Genomic DNA, 13,953 nt, shown 5'->3' with positions numbered 1-13,953 from the left:
TGGATAAGTTTTCTAAAGACAAGCTATTTTCTTGCAAAAACACACAAAATCAGAAAAAATTTCAAATGGTCCTCTATTACAAACGCATTTAGACTATAATCTAGGTTATTTATTCAGAGTTTCAACGAGCTCGTGATACGATTGATAAAGAATCTATATGTTCGAGTGAAAACACACAATCACAGAAAAAATTTTGAAGTTTACTCAAGTAACGACGCTATTATACTAAAAATTAATTTATCTGTTACTAGTTTCAAATAAAAATGTTTAAGTTTGTCCAAAACAAGCTATTTTCGTGCGAATTCACACAAAATCAGAAAAAATGATCAATCTTCCTTTAGTACCTACGCAATTAGACTAAAAATGAAGATATTTATACAGAGTTTCAACTAGCTATGGCTAAGTTTGCTAAATACAAGCTATTTTATAGTTAATAAACAAAAAATCAGAAAAAAAAATTTTCACTGGTCATAGATTAACTCCGCTATTAGGATGAAATTAAGATATTTATGCAGAGTTTCAACTATCTATGGCTAAGTTTTCTAACGAAAATATATTTTCGGTCGAAAACACCAGACCTCATCCACTTTAGTTGGATGGGATAGATATTGAGGTTAGGTTAAGTTAGGTGATGATAGGTGATTGTCATTGATGGTATGCTAAGTTAGGTTAGTAGAGTAGATCAGCAGTACGCGCGCGCGTCTCTTGGAGTTGGGGGTGGATTAATTGATTTGATGTTAGGTTAGGTTAGGCTCGGTGAAGTTAGGTTAGGTTAAGTTAGGTTAGGATAGGTTAGATTAAGTTAGGTTTGGTTAGGTTAGGATAGCCGACGTACGCCCGAGAAATTATTCAAACCTAGCCTAACCTCAACACACTTTCAATCTTACCGCTACTCACATAACAGAACCTAACCTAACTGAATCTAACCTAACTGAACAAACAAAAAATTAACACAACCTAACCTAACCTATCTTATTGATAACGGCGTCTCAACGCGACTAACATACCTTAACATAACCTAACTTAATCTCGACTAACCTAACTTCACCTAACCTAACTTAATCGACCATAACACTATTTTTTCTGAGTTTTTGTTTTTTTGCCATAAAATATCTTGTCTTTAGCAAACATATCCTTAGCTAGTTGAAACTCTTAATAAATATATTCAAGTATGCCTCAATGATGATTTAGTCTATTAGAAGATAACATTTTTTTTTTCTGTTTTTTTGTTTTTTCACAAGAAAATAGCTTGTCTTTAGTAAACTTAGCCATAGCTAGTTGAAACTCTGTATAAATATCTTCATTTTTAGTCTAATTGTGTAGGTACTAAAGGAACATTGATCATTTTTTCTGATTTTGTATGTTTTCGCAAGAAAATAGCTTGTCTTTAGCAAACTTAGCCATAGCTATTTGAAACTCTTAACAGATAACTTCATTTTTAGTCTTAGAAATTATGTACTTAGTGAAACTTTATAATATTTTATTATTTTATGTGTTTTCTCACGAAAAGATATTTTCATTAGAAAACTTCTCCCGATATACGTTAAACTATGCATAAATATATTACTATTTAGTCTATGTTAGTTGGTCCTCTAGTACAATTTATAATTTTTTATGATTTTGTGTGTTTTAACAAGAAAATATATTGTCTTTAGCAAACTTATAACTTTAAATATTTAAATCTGAATTTATAAATAATATTTGATTATTTTTGTGGTTTTTATAATTTATCATTTTCATTTTTTTACGTGTTTTATTGTTTTATATATAAAATATCTTTTCTGTATTAAACTGAGCAAGAGCTATTTTAAACTCTTAATTAGTTTATTAAGGTTTAGTATACTTGTTTTTTTACTAAATGAACATTGACCATTTTTTCTGATCTTGTGTGTTTTATCAAGAAAATATATTTTATTTATCAAAATTGTACATAGAAAGATGAAAATCTGCATAAATATACTAATTTTTAGTCTAATTTTGTAGGTAATAAAGGAACAGTGAACTTTTTTTCTGATTTTGTGTGTTTTTGCAAGAAAATATCTTGTCTTTATGAAACTTATCCATAGCTAGTTGAAAGTCTTAATATATATCTAAATTTTGAGTCTAATTACTTATTTACTAACGTAAAATTGATCATTTTTTCTTATTTTGTGTGTTGTCGCTAGAAATTATCTTTTCGATAGCACACGGAGAATTATATATGATAAACTCTTAATAAAGATATTGAAAATTATTCTAAGTGCTTAGTTAATAAATTAAAAGTTAACATTTTTTCTGATTTTGTGTGTTTTCGCAAGAAAATAGATTGTCTTTAACAAACTTAGCCATAGATAAGCTGTGTGTGTGTGTGTGCGTGTGTCTGTGTGTGTGTGTGTGTGTGTGTGTAAGTTTTTGTGTCGTCTAATGTGAATTTCAACCATTCAGGCTGGTGGACTAAGACCCCAATACTGAGCTAGTGAATTTCCACCATTCGGGCTGGTGGACTAAGACCCTAATTCTGAGCTAGTGAATTTCCACCATTCAGGCTGGTGTACAGAGACCCCAATATTGAGCTAGTGGATTTCCACCATTCAGGCTGGTGGACTAAGACCCCAATTCTGATCTAGTGATTTCCACCATTCAGGTTGGTGGACTGGGACCCCAATACTGAGCTGGTGGACTAAGACCCCAATTTTCCAACTCTTGCATTTCATGACAGAAATTCAAAGTGAACAAGCCTGAAATAGCAAACTAGTCATCCCAAACTATTGGTTTCAGACAACAAACACCAATGATGGACTAAAAATCCTAGCTCTGAAAAGTTCAAATAGCAAACTACACATCCCAAATCGTAATTTTCTGACAACAGACACCTAAGAAAGACTATGAAACCTAGCTAATAAAAGCCGGAAATAGCAAATTAACCATCTCAAATCACAAGTTTCAGACAGCACTCACCTATGATCGGCTAAGAAATCCAGCTCGGAAAAGTCAAAAAATAGCAACCCACACATCCAAAATCATAGGTTTCAGACAACACGTACCTATGAAAGACTAAGAAATCTAGCTAAGAAAAGCCAGAAATAGTAATTTACATATCCCAAATCCTAGGTTTCAGACAACCGACACATCAGACCGGCTAAGAAGCCTAGCTCAGAAAAGTCAAAAATAGCAAACTACTCATCCCAAACTATATGTTTCAGAAATCAAACACATATGAAAGGCTATGAAATTCAGCTCAGAAATGTCAAAAGTAGCAATCCACCCATCCCAAATCATATGTTTCAGACACCACACATCTATGAAAGACTAAGAAATCCCACTCAGAAAAGCCCGAAATAGTAATTTACATATCCCAAATCATAGGTTTCAGACATCATTCACCTATGAAAGACTAAGAAACCTTAGCTCAGAAAAGCCTGAAATAGCAAAACTACTCATCCCAAACTAGAAGTTTCAGACAACAAACGCCTATGACGGACTAAGAATAATAGCTCTGAAAAGTTCAAATTGCAAACTAGACATCCCAAATCATAAGTTTCAGACAACACACACCTATGAACGGATAAGAAATCTAGCTCAGAAAAGACAAAAATAGCAAACCACTCATCCCAATCATAGGTTTCAGTCAACACACACCTAGGAAAGGCTAATAAATCCATCTCAGAAAAGTCAAAAATAGCAAACTACGTATCTCAAATCATAGGTTTCAGTCAGCACACACTAACGAAAGACTAAGAAACCTAGCTCAGAAAAGTCGAAAATAGCAAACTACTCATCCCAAACTATAGGTTTCAGACAACATTCACCTACGAAATACTAGAAAACCTTAGCTCAGAAAAGCCTGAAATAGCAAACTACACGTCCCAAATCATAATTTTCTGACAACACATACCTATGAAAGGCTAAGAAACCTAGCTCAGAAAAGTCGAAAATAGCAAACTACACATCCCAAATCATAGGTTTCAGACATCACACACCTATGAAAGACTAAGAAATCCAACTCAGAAAAGCCCGAAATAGTAATTTACATATCCCAAATCATAAGTTTCAGACAGCATTCACCTACGAAATACTAAGAAACCTTAGCTCAGAAAAGTTTGCAATAGCCAACTACTCGTCCCAAACTCGAAGTTTCAGAGAACAAACACCTATGAGTGACTAAGAATCCTAGCTATGAAAAGTCCAAAAAGCAAACTATACCTCCCAAATCATAATTTTCTGAAAGGACACACATATGAAAGGCTAAGAAATCCAGCTCAGAAAAGTCAGAAATAGCAAATTAACCATCCCAAATCATAGGTTTCAGTCAACACACACCTACGAATGGCTAAGAAATCCTGCTCAGAAAAGTTAAAAAATAGCAACCCACACATCCCAAATCATAGTTTTCAGACACCACACACCTACGAAAGACTAAGAAATCCAACTCAGAAAAGCCCGAAATAGTAATTTACATATCCCAAATCATAAGTTTCAGACAGCAGTCACCTACGAAATACTAAGAAATCTAACTCAGAAAAGCCCGAAATAGTAATATACATATCCCAAATCATAGGTTTCAGACAGCATTCAAGTACGAAATACTAAGAAATCTTAGCTCAGAAAAGTCTGAAATAGCCAAATACTCATCCCAAACTCGAAGTTTCAGACAACAAACACCTATGAGTGTCTAAAACTCCTAGCTCTGAAAAGTCCAAAAATCAAACTCTACCTCCCATCTCATAATTTTCTGAAAGGACACACCTATGAAAGGCTAAGACATCTAGCTCAGAAAGGTCAAAAAATATCAACCCACACACCCCCAAATCATAGGTTTCAGACATCACATACCTATGAAAGACTAAGAAATCCGGTTATGAAAAGTCAGAAATAGCAACCCACACATCCCAAATCATAGGTTTCAGACACCACACACCTATGAACGGCTAAGAAACCTAGCTCAGAAAAGTCGGAAATAGCAAATTACATATCCCAAATCATAGGTTTCAGACAACAAACACCTATTAAAGGCGAAGAAATCCAGCTCAGAAAGGTCATAAGTAGCAATCCACCCATCCCAAACTATAGGTTTCATACAACACACACCTATGAAAGTCTAAGAAATCTATCTCAGACAAGACAAAGGTAGCACTCAACCCACACCAAATCATAGGTTTCATGGAACACATAACTATGAAAGACTAAGAAATCTAACTCAGAAAAGTCAAAAATAACAAACTAAAGATCCCAAATCATCGGTTTCAGTCAACACACATCAACGATAGACTAAGAAACCTAGCTCAGAAAAGTCAAAAATAGCAAACTATTCATCCCAAACTATTGGTTTCAGACAACATTCACCTACGAAATACTAGAAAATCTTAGCTCAGAAAAGTCTGAAATAGCAAACTATACATTCCAAATCATAATTTTCTGACAACGCATACCTATGAAAGGCTAGGAAATCCAGCTCAGAAAAGTCGAAAATAGCAAACTACACATCCCAAATCATAGGTTTCAGACACCACACACCTATGAAAGACTAAGAAATCCAACTCAGAAAAGTCAAAAATAACAAACTACATATCCCAAATCATAAGTTTCACTCAACACACATCAACGAAAGGCTAAGAAACCTAGTTCATAAAAGCCTGAAATAGCAAACTACTCATCCCAAACTATTGGTTTCAGACAACATTCACCTAGGAAATACTAAGAAACCTTAGCTCAGAAAAGCCCGAAGTAGCAAACTACACATCCCAAATCATAGGTTTCAGACAACACACATCAACGAAAGACGGGTGCACGGGAGAGCCTTGGTGGGTCGGGGGGGCCCTTGCGGGGGGGGGGGCCGTGGGGCGCGGAGGGTGCCCGGGGGGGCCGGGGTGAGGGCCTTGGGGGGTCTGGGGAGGGCAGGGGGGGGGGGGGGGAGGCCTTTGGGGCGCCGGGAGGGTCTGGGAGGGCCGGGAGGACAGTTGTGTTCCGGTGGTGTGCCGTTGTGACCCCGGTGGTACGTGGGGATCACGAGGGGCCGGTGGGGACCGGAGGATGGCCTTTGGGACACAGGGAGGGCCTTTGGGTGCCTGAGGGACATTTGGGGACCGGTGGAGGGCCTTTGTGACCCCGTTGGTCCTTTGGAAGCCCTGGGGGACCTTTGAGGACCAGGGGAGGGCCTTTGGGGCAGTTGGGGGCCGGTGGAGGGCCTTTGGGACCCCGTTGGGCCTTTGGGAGCTCGATGGGCCTTTGGGGACCGGAGGAGGGCCTTTGGGGGCACAGGGAGGGCCGTTGGAGCACAGGGAGGGCCTTGGGGGGTCCGGAGGGGCAGTTGGGGCCCGGGGGAGGGCATTTGGGACCCCGTTGGTCCTTTGGGAGCTCGATGGGCCTTTGGGGACCGGAGGAGGGCATTTGGGGGCACAGGGAGGGCCTTTGGAGCACAGGGATGGTCTTTGGGGGTCCGGGGGGACAGTTGGGCGCCTGGGGACATTTGGAGCCTGGGGATGGTCTTTGGGGGTCTGGGTGACCTTTTGGGACGGGGGGAGGGCCTTGGGGGGTCCGGAGAGGCAGTTGGGGCCCGGGGGAGGGCCTTGGGGAGCTGGGGGGGCCTTTGAGGACCGGGGGCTTCCTTCGGGGTTGGAACCCTTTGGGGTTGGGTTAGAGGACCTCACAACACTGTTCAATTGAAACTTGTGTATTATAATGACCACACTCAAAACCTCCTCCAAAATCTCTTCAAAAATCTTCTTTTAAAATGTCTCTAGCTGTTTCGCCGAAATAGTTCCATAAAATAGCTAAAACAGTTTCGCCAAAATTATCCCTAAACGTAAATTCAGCGTTTTCCTTTGTTATTGGCATCTCTGCGCTAATGCATTTCAAATTAATAGGAAACCTTCTCGCGCGCTAAAACAATTCATCGCTAAGATGTTTCTTGCCTAATTGTTTCCATGGCCTTTGGTTATTAATATCTTTTGGAGTTCGACCAGTAGAACTGTTCCCGAGGCAAAGACATTAATGATTTTGGATCTATTCCTGGAGAAATGTTTCTAGGCGGAAATTTTTAAAGTCTGACAGATGATGTCATTGATTGATTGATCTGTCAAGAAAGGGAAAATTAATTTGTTGTTTCTAAGGGGAATTATTGATTCACGATATGTGAATTGAGGTCGACAGCACAGGTGTTCTGACTCGTGACAGCACCACGTGGTTTATGGTTTTCCAAGTGAGAAAGTTCATGTTTTTCAAATTCTCAGTGACGAAAACCATAAAACAGACATGAATTGCTGTTGTCATCCTTAAATGTGACAAAGTTCCTGTTTTTCAAATTCTCACTGACAAAAACCATGAAAACATACATAAATGTGACAAAATTCCTGTTTTTCAAATTCTCACTGACAAAAACCATAAAACATCCATAATTTGATGTTGACATCCGAGAAAAACATCAAATAAATCGACCAACACACATAACCATCTATGAAAACATACATAAAATTGACAAAATTCCTGTTTTTTCAAATTCTCATTGACAAAAAACCATAAACCACGTGGTTCTCGTGCTAATATATGGTGTTAAAAAAGTTGTAGGTGGCAGCAGGGGTGAGCAATGGGGCTGGTACCCCCTCCTCTACTCGCATGGAAATTACAGTCCCCGTCCTTGAACAACAAAAAAATCGCTTTTTTGCATCGGTAGCACTGATCTGTCTCCCTTTTTTTCTAGTAGGGCTTGGGGGTGGTCAGAGCATCATAGAGAGATGTGTAGTAGCTCATTAGAAAGGAAATTAAATTTGTAAGTGCCCCTTTTAAGTGACCAAAAAGATTGAAGGGCAACTAGCCCTATCTCCCTAGAGGCCTCCTCCCCCTAAAGTCATCCAATCAATTTCGAGATAGCCATTTTGTTCAACATACTTCAAAAGTCTAGTATCTATGATTTTAGTGATGATATGACCCTCCATAGTCCCTGGGGGAAAAGCTGTACGTTGTATTGGTACCGGACGTATCGATATCACACGTATCAGTATGGGCGTTTTGGTATTGCCTCTATCTTACACAAATTTTTAATAGCTCATATAAAAGATATTGCTCATACATACGTCCTTTCTTCCTACAAACTCCACCATCAGCAAGTTCCAAATGGCACTAAAAAACGGTATTTTGGGTGCCTTGTCTCAAGTGGAAAAGCTGGTGCTACTGGGCTACCAGAACATTTTAGAGCGACGTTTAACGGCTCATTTGAAAGCTATTGCTCATATCTAAGTGATTTTTATCAATTCCACGATCCGTACGTGTGATGTAGCACAAAAAACAGGGGCGTAATTTCGTCAAAACCCTGGGGGGTGGGGCAAAGGTGGACCAAACTTTCCCAGGTCAAGGATAAACGTCAGTGAGAAATAAAAAATAAGCTTATAGTACCATAAATGCAGAGAATTACTGAAGAAAACTTTTCTGAATTATGCAGGATTATTTTAGTTCTGACAAGATTTTTGAAGAAACTAAATTTCAGCTCGGGGGGGGGGCAAACTTGGGTCTGGAGGGGGCAGTTGCCCCCTACCCCATACAAAATTACACCCTGACAAAAACAACAATTTTGGTGTCACGTCTTAAGTAGACAATGCAAATATATGAATAAAATCTACAAACGAATTCATCGAAATGATTTTTACATCGATCTTTTATGTAATTATATTAACTTCTAGTTACTAGGTGCCGCGTTTTGCTCTTTACTAGGTTTTCAGTTGTATTCGACGAAACTTGCATTGGCCCCATTAATAATGAACTATATCGGTCCTTGATGTAACTCTTTTTCAATATTGTCTCAAGCTGTATATTCTTTCATAAAATACAAGATTTGGTGGCTCAGTCAGTTGAGCGTAGGTCTTGTAATCCCAAGGCGTCGAGTACAAACTCATCCGGGCCAACTTTTTCTGTTAATTATAAATGGATGATGCTGGTTTCTAGGAAAGTAAGGTTTTATTACAAACTTTGGTCTCCTAGTAATATTCAGTTATTATAAACTTTACTATTCGTTCTTTACTTTAACTACAAATAAAACTTGATGAAACTTACATATTTAAAATCATCATAAAAATCCAATTCTTTTGATATATTTATTGATATCCAAATTCCGTTTTTAGAGTTTCGGTTGCTATTGAGACGAATCGCTCTTTTTTCTCTATGATTACTTGAGAAATCAAATATCTGTGAAAATATTAAGACATCTAAAATGCAGTTTTTTTTTGTAAAAAGTGATTTTATTTTTAATTTATTTTTGATTAAAAAAGGCACTAGAACTTTAATTTCCATTTGAACGAGCCCTCTCGCAAAATTCTAGGACCTCTGGATCGATACGATCACCCCTGGGGAAAAGAAAGAAAAGGCGGACCAATAAGGCGGATAAGACAACAGCAATCTATAACACTAGTAAGTACTGGCATGGGCGTACGTAGCTTCTTCTCTAGAGGAGGGGGGGGGGGGTACCGATTCTTTGATGAAAGGCTGAAGTTATATTGGCAGTTCACAAAACCTTACATTGCCAGCAAGTTCTAACATACCTATTATGAAAGCTTTATTAATAAGTAATCACCAAAAATCATAAATCATCAATAAACTTCAGCATTAATCTTCTTGGATTAGAGCTCAATCTTTCCAAGACTTTATGGATAATTGATTCTTGTTTGAATTTTATTCTGTCATTCCAGCTGTTTATTTCCAGCCTTTTCAACCATCTATCTTTTATCAACTGCTTTTTTAGCCATCTACCTTTACTCAACTACTTTTTCAACCAGCTGCTTTTCAGCCATATCTAGTGAAAATTTGAAGTTCTAGGGGGCAGCTGCCCCCCTTCCGTACGCCCATGAGTACTGGTTTTTACTAAAATGATCTCAGTATGATAAAATTACAAATAGGAAAAACCCTATGGCTTTTTCTTAATTGGAATAGTAAGAGACGACCTGGCTACATCCTACGATTATGACGTCATCGATCAATCCTTAACATGAAATATACAGTTTTTTGTTAAAAAATTGATTCTATTTTAAAAATAAATTGTTTTAATTACAAAATGTTTTTAACCCCATTAATTTCCTTTAAAATGAGCCATTGAACAACTCTCGCTACGATGTTCTGCCAAGCTATCTGTGGAAGAAAAAAAGATGCCGTTTAGGCAGAATGTTGTAGTAGCTGCCACTTTTCTTGTTTTTTAAGCCAATATATTTCCCTTGGGTTTTTATATTTCTTATTATTGAACGTGATCGTCTCTTACTAGGTTCCAAGCTACCGCTGCAATCCGGACTCGCTGCGGAAAAAGAAAAACCAAAATATAATAATGAAGTAATTGGTACTTGTTCATTATTCGGTACACCCTCGAGAAATGAAGTTGCGCTTTTTACTGTGGCTACTGTAGACTGGTCAAGAGTCTCAGATGGTAGAATGGTGAGCGTAGCTTGTACATGAAAATGCAGTTTTTTTTGTAAAAAGTGATTCTAGTTGCCCTCCAGTTTCTTTGGTCGCTTAAAAAGGCCACTATAACTTTTAATTTTCGTTTGAATGAACCTTCTCACAACCTTCTAGGACCACTGGGTCGATATGATCATACCTGGGAAAAAGCAAAAACAAATAAACACGCATCCGTGATCGTTCTTCTGGCGAAAAATACAAAATTCCTTATTTTTTGCAGATAGGAGCTTGAAACCTCTACAGTAAGGTTTACTGAATCTGATGGTGTGAACTCCATTAAGATTCTATGACTTTTAGGAGGTGTCTCGCCCTTTTTTCGAAAATAAGGCAAATTTTCTTGCTCGTAACTTTTGATCGGTAGGACTTAACTTACATATCTAAAATCAGCATACAAATCCGGTTCTTTTGATGTATCTATTAATATCAAAATTTTGTTTTTTAGAGTTTCGGTTACTATTGAACCAGGTCGCCTCTTATAGTTTGTTACCACGAACTGTTTGAAAAGTTTGGAAGTATAAAACGATATCATCATTGTAATAATTATGATCCAAAACCCTAGTAGTAAGGCCCCTTTACATACTAAACGAGATCGTATAAAGCGATCAGAACATGTTATATTTGGACCAAAATGATATACAATACAGAACTTACAGCCTGAGCGAGTAAATCTGGCTATTGTTCGAAATGTTAAACCTTTATATGTGAACTAGAGCGTCGACCTAGAGGTTAAGATATTCTGGTTTAAAATATACAGCATACACCGGTTCTTATTTCCAGTATAAATACTGCTTGGTTATACAGAATTATGATTAGTTTGAATATTGCATTCAAATATGAACTACAAACGAAAAAATGTTACCTTTTATTATCCCTTTAATAATTAAAGTCAAGGGATCTCTGAAAATTATACATCCAGATTCAGTGTGTTAAAGAACATAAAAACGTTTTTTTCCCATAACCTGAACAATTAAAAGAAAGAAAGGTTTGGTGTTATTTCTTTTATAATGACAAACGACAAGCCGAGGCAACTTGTTATATTTCACCTTGAAAGTTTTATGTCAGTGTCCTCTGCTATGTTACTTTTCATCTTAAAATTACTTTTTTTTCAATGTCTTCTGTTTTATTATGTTTCACCTTCGAAATTTTTTTCAGTGTCCTCTGCTATGTTACTTTTCATCTTAAAATTACTTTTTTTTTTCAATGTCTTCTGTTTTATTATGTTTCACCTTCGAAATTTTTTTCAGTGTCTTCTGTCTTGCCACGTTTTGACTGTTTATTCAGTGCAGGGTTGTCACGTTATAATTGTTTTCTTTCTTTAATAAGAATCTGTCTTAACCATGTGTGATAGTATTTGAAAAAACTAAAGATTAATATTGTTTTCATTATATTTTCTTTAATCTACACAAACAGCAGAAGAAAATAAATGACAATCAGAAATCGTCGAAACAAAAACACCACAATCAATAAAACCCATAATCAGCTTGGGTGGAGATAAGGATGAGATAGTGATTCCTGGATATGTGGATCCTGTAGCCAAGGCCGTACCCAGGATTTTTTTCGGAGGGGGTTTTACTCAAAGACTTTTTTTCGGGGGATGGGGGGGGGGGGGGTACACAAAAAAATCCTCAAAAACGCATACAAAATTCGTTTATGGATTATTATATCTATTTTTGTTACGTTTTTACGAGTCAAACAAACATTTCGGGAGGGGGCAAACCCTCCCCCTCTGGGTACGGCCTTGGCTGTAGCCATGAATCATATATTGAGTGCGAAAGAAAGCATCCCGAACCCTCAAGATTTGACTCGGGGTGATCTTATTGACAAATTTCATAGAGAACCAGATGACATTTTCCAGCAATTAGATATGGATAGATTGAGTCGGGATAAGCTAATTGATAAATTTTATTGATTCGAATGAAATTTTCGAGCAAATTGATTTTGATATATGTCGTAATCATAACCATCTAGACACAAGAGACCAAAACAATATACTGAATCCTCAAATATCAAATCCTTCAATTTTTAGACCTAATTTCAGTGCAGGTAGAAAACGTGTATTAGACCTTCTAAAAATACATAAAGAAAATATGCATAGTTTAATATTTCAAACTAGAGATTTACGAAAGAATGCAATGTTAGATCCAGGTTTTAAAACTGAAGTATTCAATTAATGTATATAATTTTATAAATATTAATAAAAATGTATATGTGTATATAAAAAGTGTAAGTATTAATAAAAATATATATGTTTTAAAAATATTGTTTCAATGAAAACACTTCTCCTGATTCCTGGTAATTCATCAAATCTAATTTTTAAGACATCTATTCTCACCTCAAAATATTGTTTAGATTGAAGTATAAAGGGTTTATATGAATAAATCTGAAATTCAGTCTTTTATGTTTAAAGTTCTAAAAAGGTGAATATTTATATTAGAATTATTTCAATGAAATCTAGAAAGATGCACCTAAATAACTATTCTTTAGTCAAATCAACGAGCAGTATCCTTTATTTAATGTTTATAATAATATCATTTATTCTCATTCTTCTTCTTATCATTCTCCCATGCCTCTAGCTTCATAGCACTTATCTTCCGTCTCAATATCATGTGATAGTGACAGAAACCACTCATCCCCCATATTTTGACATAGCCGTCGTTAGTTACATAAAGGAAATCGTCAATCCTCGGTTCCTTACCTGAACAAAAAAAAATTATTGCTTAAACGTTTTTTTTATAAGGAACAAATTATATTTATTTTCAAGACCAGACCTTATTAACAACTTAATAATAAAAAAAAATCACTTTCGTTAAATCGACCTTCGTCACGGTCTTTATAATAGCAACTTTAGTATCCATATTGGCAAAGACCGCTACACGATCCGGGTTAAGCACCTTGATTTGAGTCTTCTCCTCCTTCAATCTTCTAAGTATAGCAGGAATATCCGACGGGGTGATGATATCCCCAATTCCTAGAACACCGAATATGCATAAGTCATTGAATTCAAGAATCCATAGGAAATTTTTTCCACGAAACAGCTTTTTAAAAGAAAGTAGTCACTATTAAGCCAAATTTGAGCAGAAATAAAAAATGTTGCACGGTTAAAAAAAAAGTATATTTGCATTCTCTTTGAGTTTGCTAAAATCGGAAAGAATCCTGTTCCATTCAAAGCAACAGGGTAGAAACAGAAAAAAATGTAGAGGTAAAGACAGGGAGTTGAAAACGAATCTTTGGATTCAAGAATCCATAATTTTAAATTATCAAAGCTTGTATTATCGTTAATGTCAAAAACTAGATACAGGAGTGTGGACAAATTAAAAAAAAAAATAAATACAGAAAAGAGTGTAAAAAGCTGAATGAACTAAAAGACTGGCTGAAACCTATCGAAAGTGATGCTGATTCAACAATGGAAGTTATGGTAGGAGGATGTCATAAAGAAAGATTTAAGAGAAATGGGAACTTCCAGGGAGGGTGTAAAAAGGGAGGCTTTGAATAAATTCGGATAGAAGGGGAGCGTGCGTAGCTGTGTTGGCCTCTGGCACCTTG

General features: G+C 36.6%; 1 protein-coding gene and 1 long non-coding RNA gene across 5 annotated transcripts in view; one reads left to right on the top strand and one right to left on the bottom strand.

Moving 5' to 3' along the window:
• LOC148954182 (phosphatidylinositol 4-kinase type 2-beta-like) overlaps positions 1–13,953 on the top strand; it is a 109,036-nt gene that overhangs the window by 29,794 nt on the left and 65,289 nt on the right. The window lies entirely within an intron of this gene.
• LOC148954183 (uncharacterized) overlaps positions 12,972–13,953 on the bottom strand; it is a 29,122-nt gene continuing 28,140 nt past the window's right edge. For 3 of the 4 annotated variants that reach the window (XR_016141496.1, XR_016141497.1, XR_016141499.1), the window contains exon 3: positions 13,146–13,378. This is a non-coding gene — a long non-coding RNA (uncharacterized LOC148954183). Of the gene's footprint in view, positions 13,106–13,145; positions 13,379–13,953 lie in introns of those variants that run through there. The other variant, XR_016141498.1, reaches the window with a different exon arrangement.

This window comes from Artemia sp. Qi Xiang Cuo, chromosome 3, assembly GCF_049724085.1.
Source record: "Artemia sp. Qi Xiang Cuo chromosome 3, ASM4972408v1, whole genome shotgun sequence".
NCBI classification, from domain to species: domain Eukaryota; kingdom Metazoa; phylum Arthropoda; class Branchiopoda; order Anostraca; family Artemiidae; genus Artemia; species Artemia sp. Qi Xiang Cuo.
The sequence above is the reverse complement of the archived record's forward strand: the minus strand, read 5'-3'. Positions and strand labels throughout refer to the sequence as shown.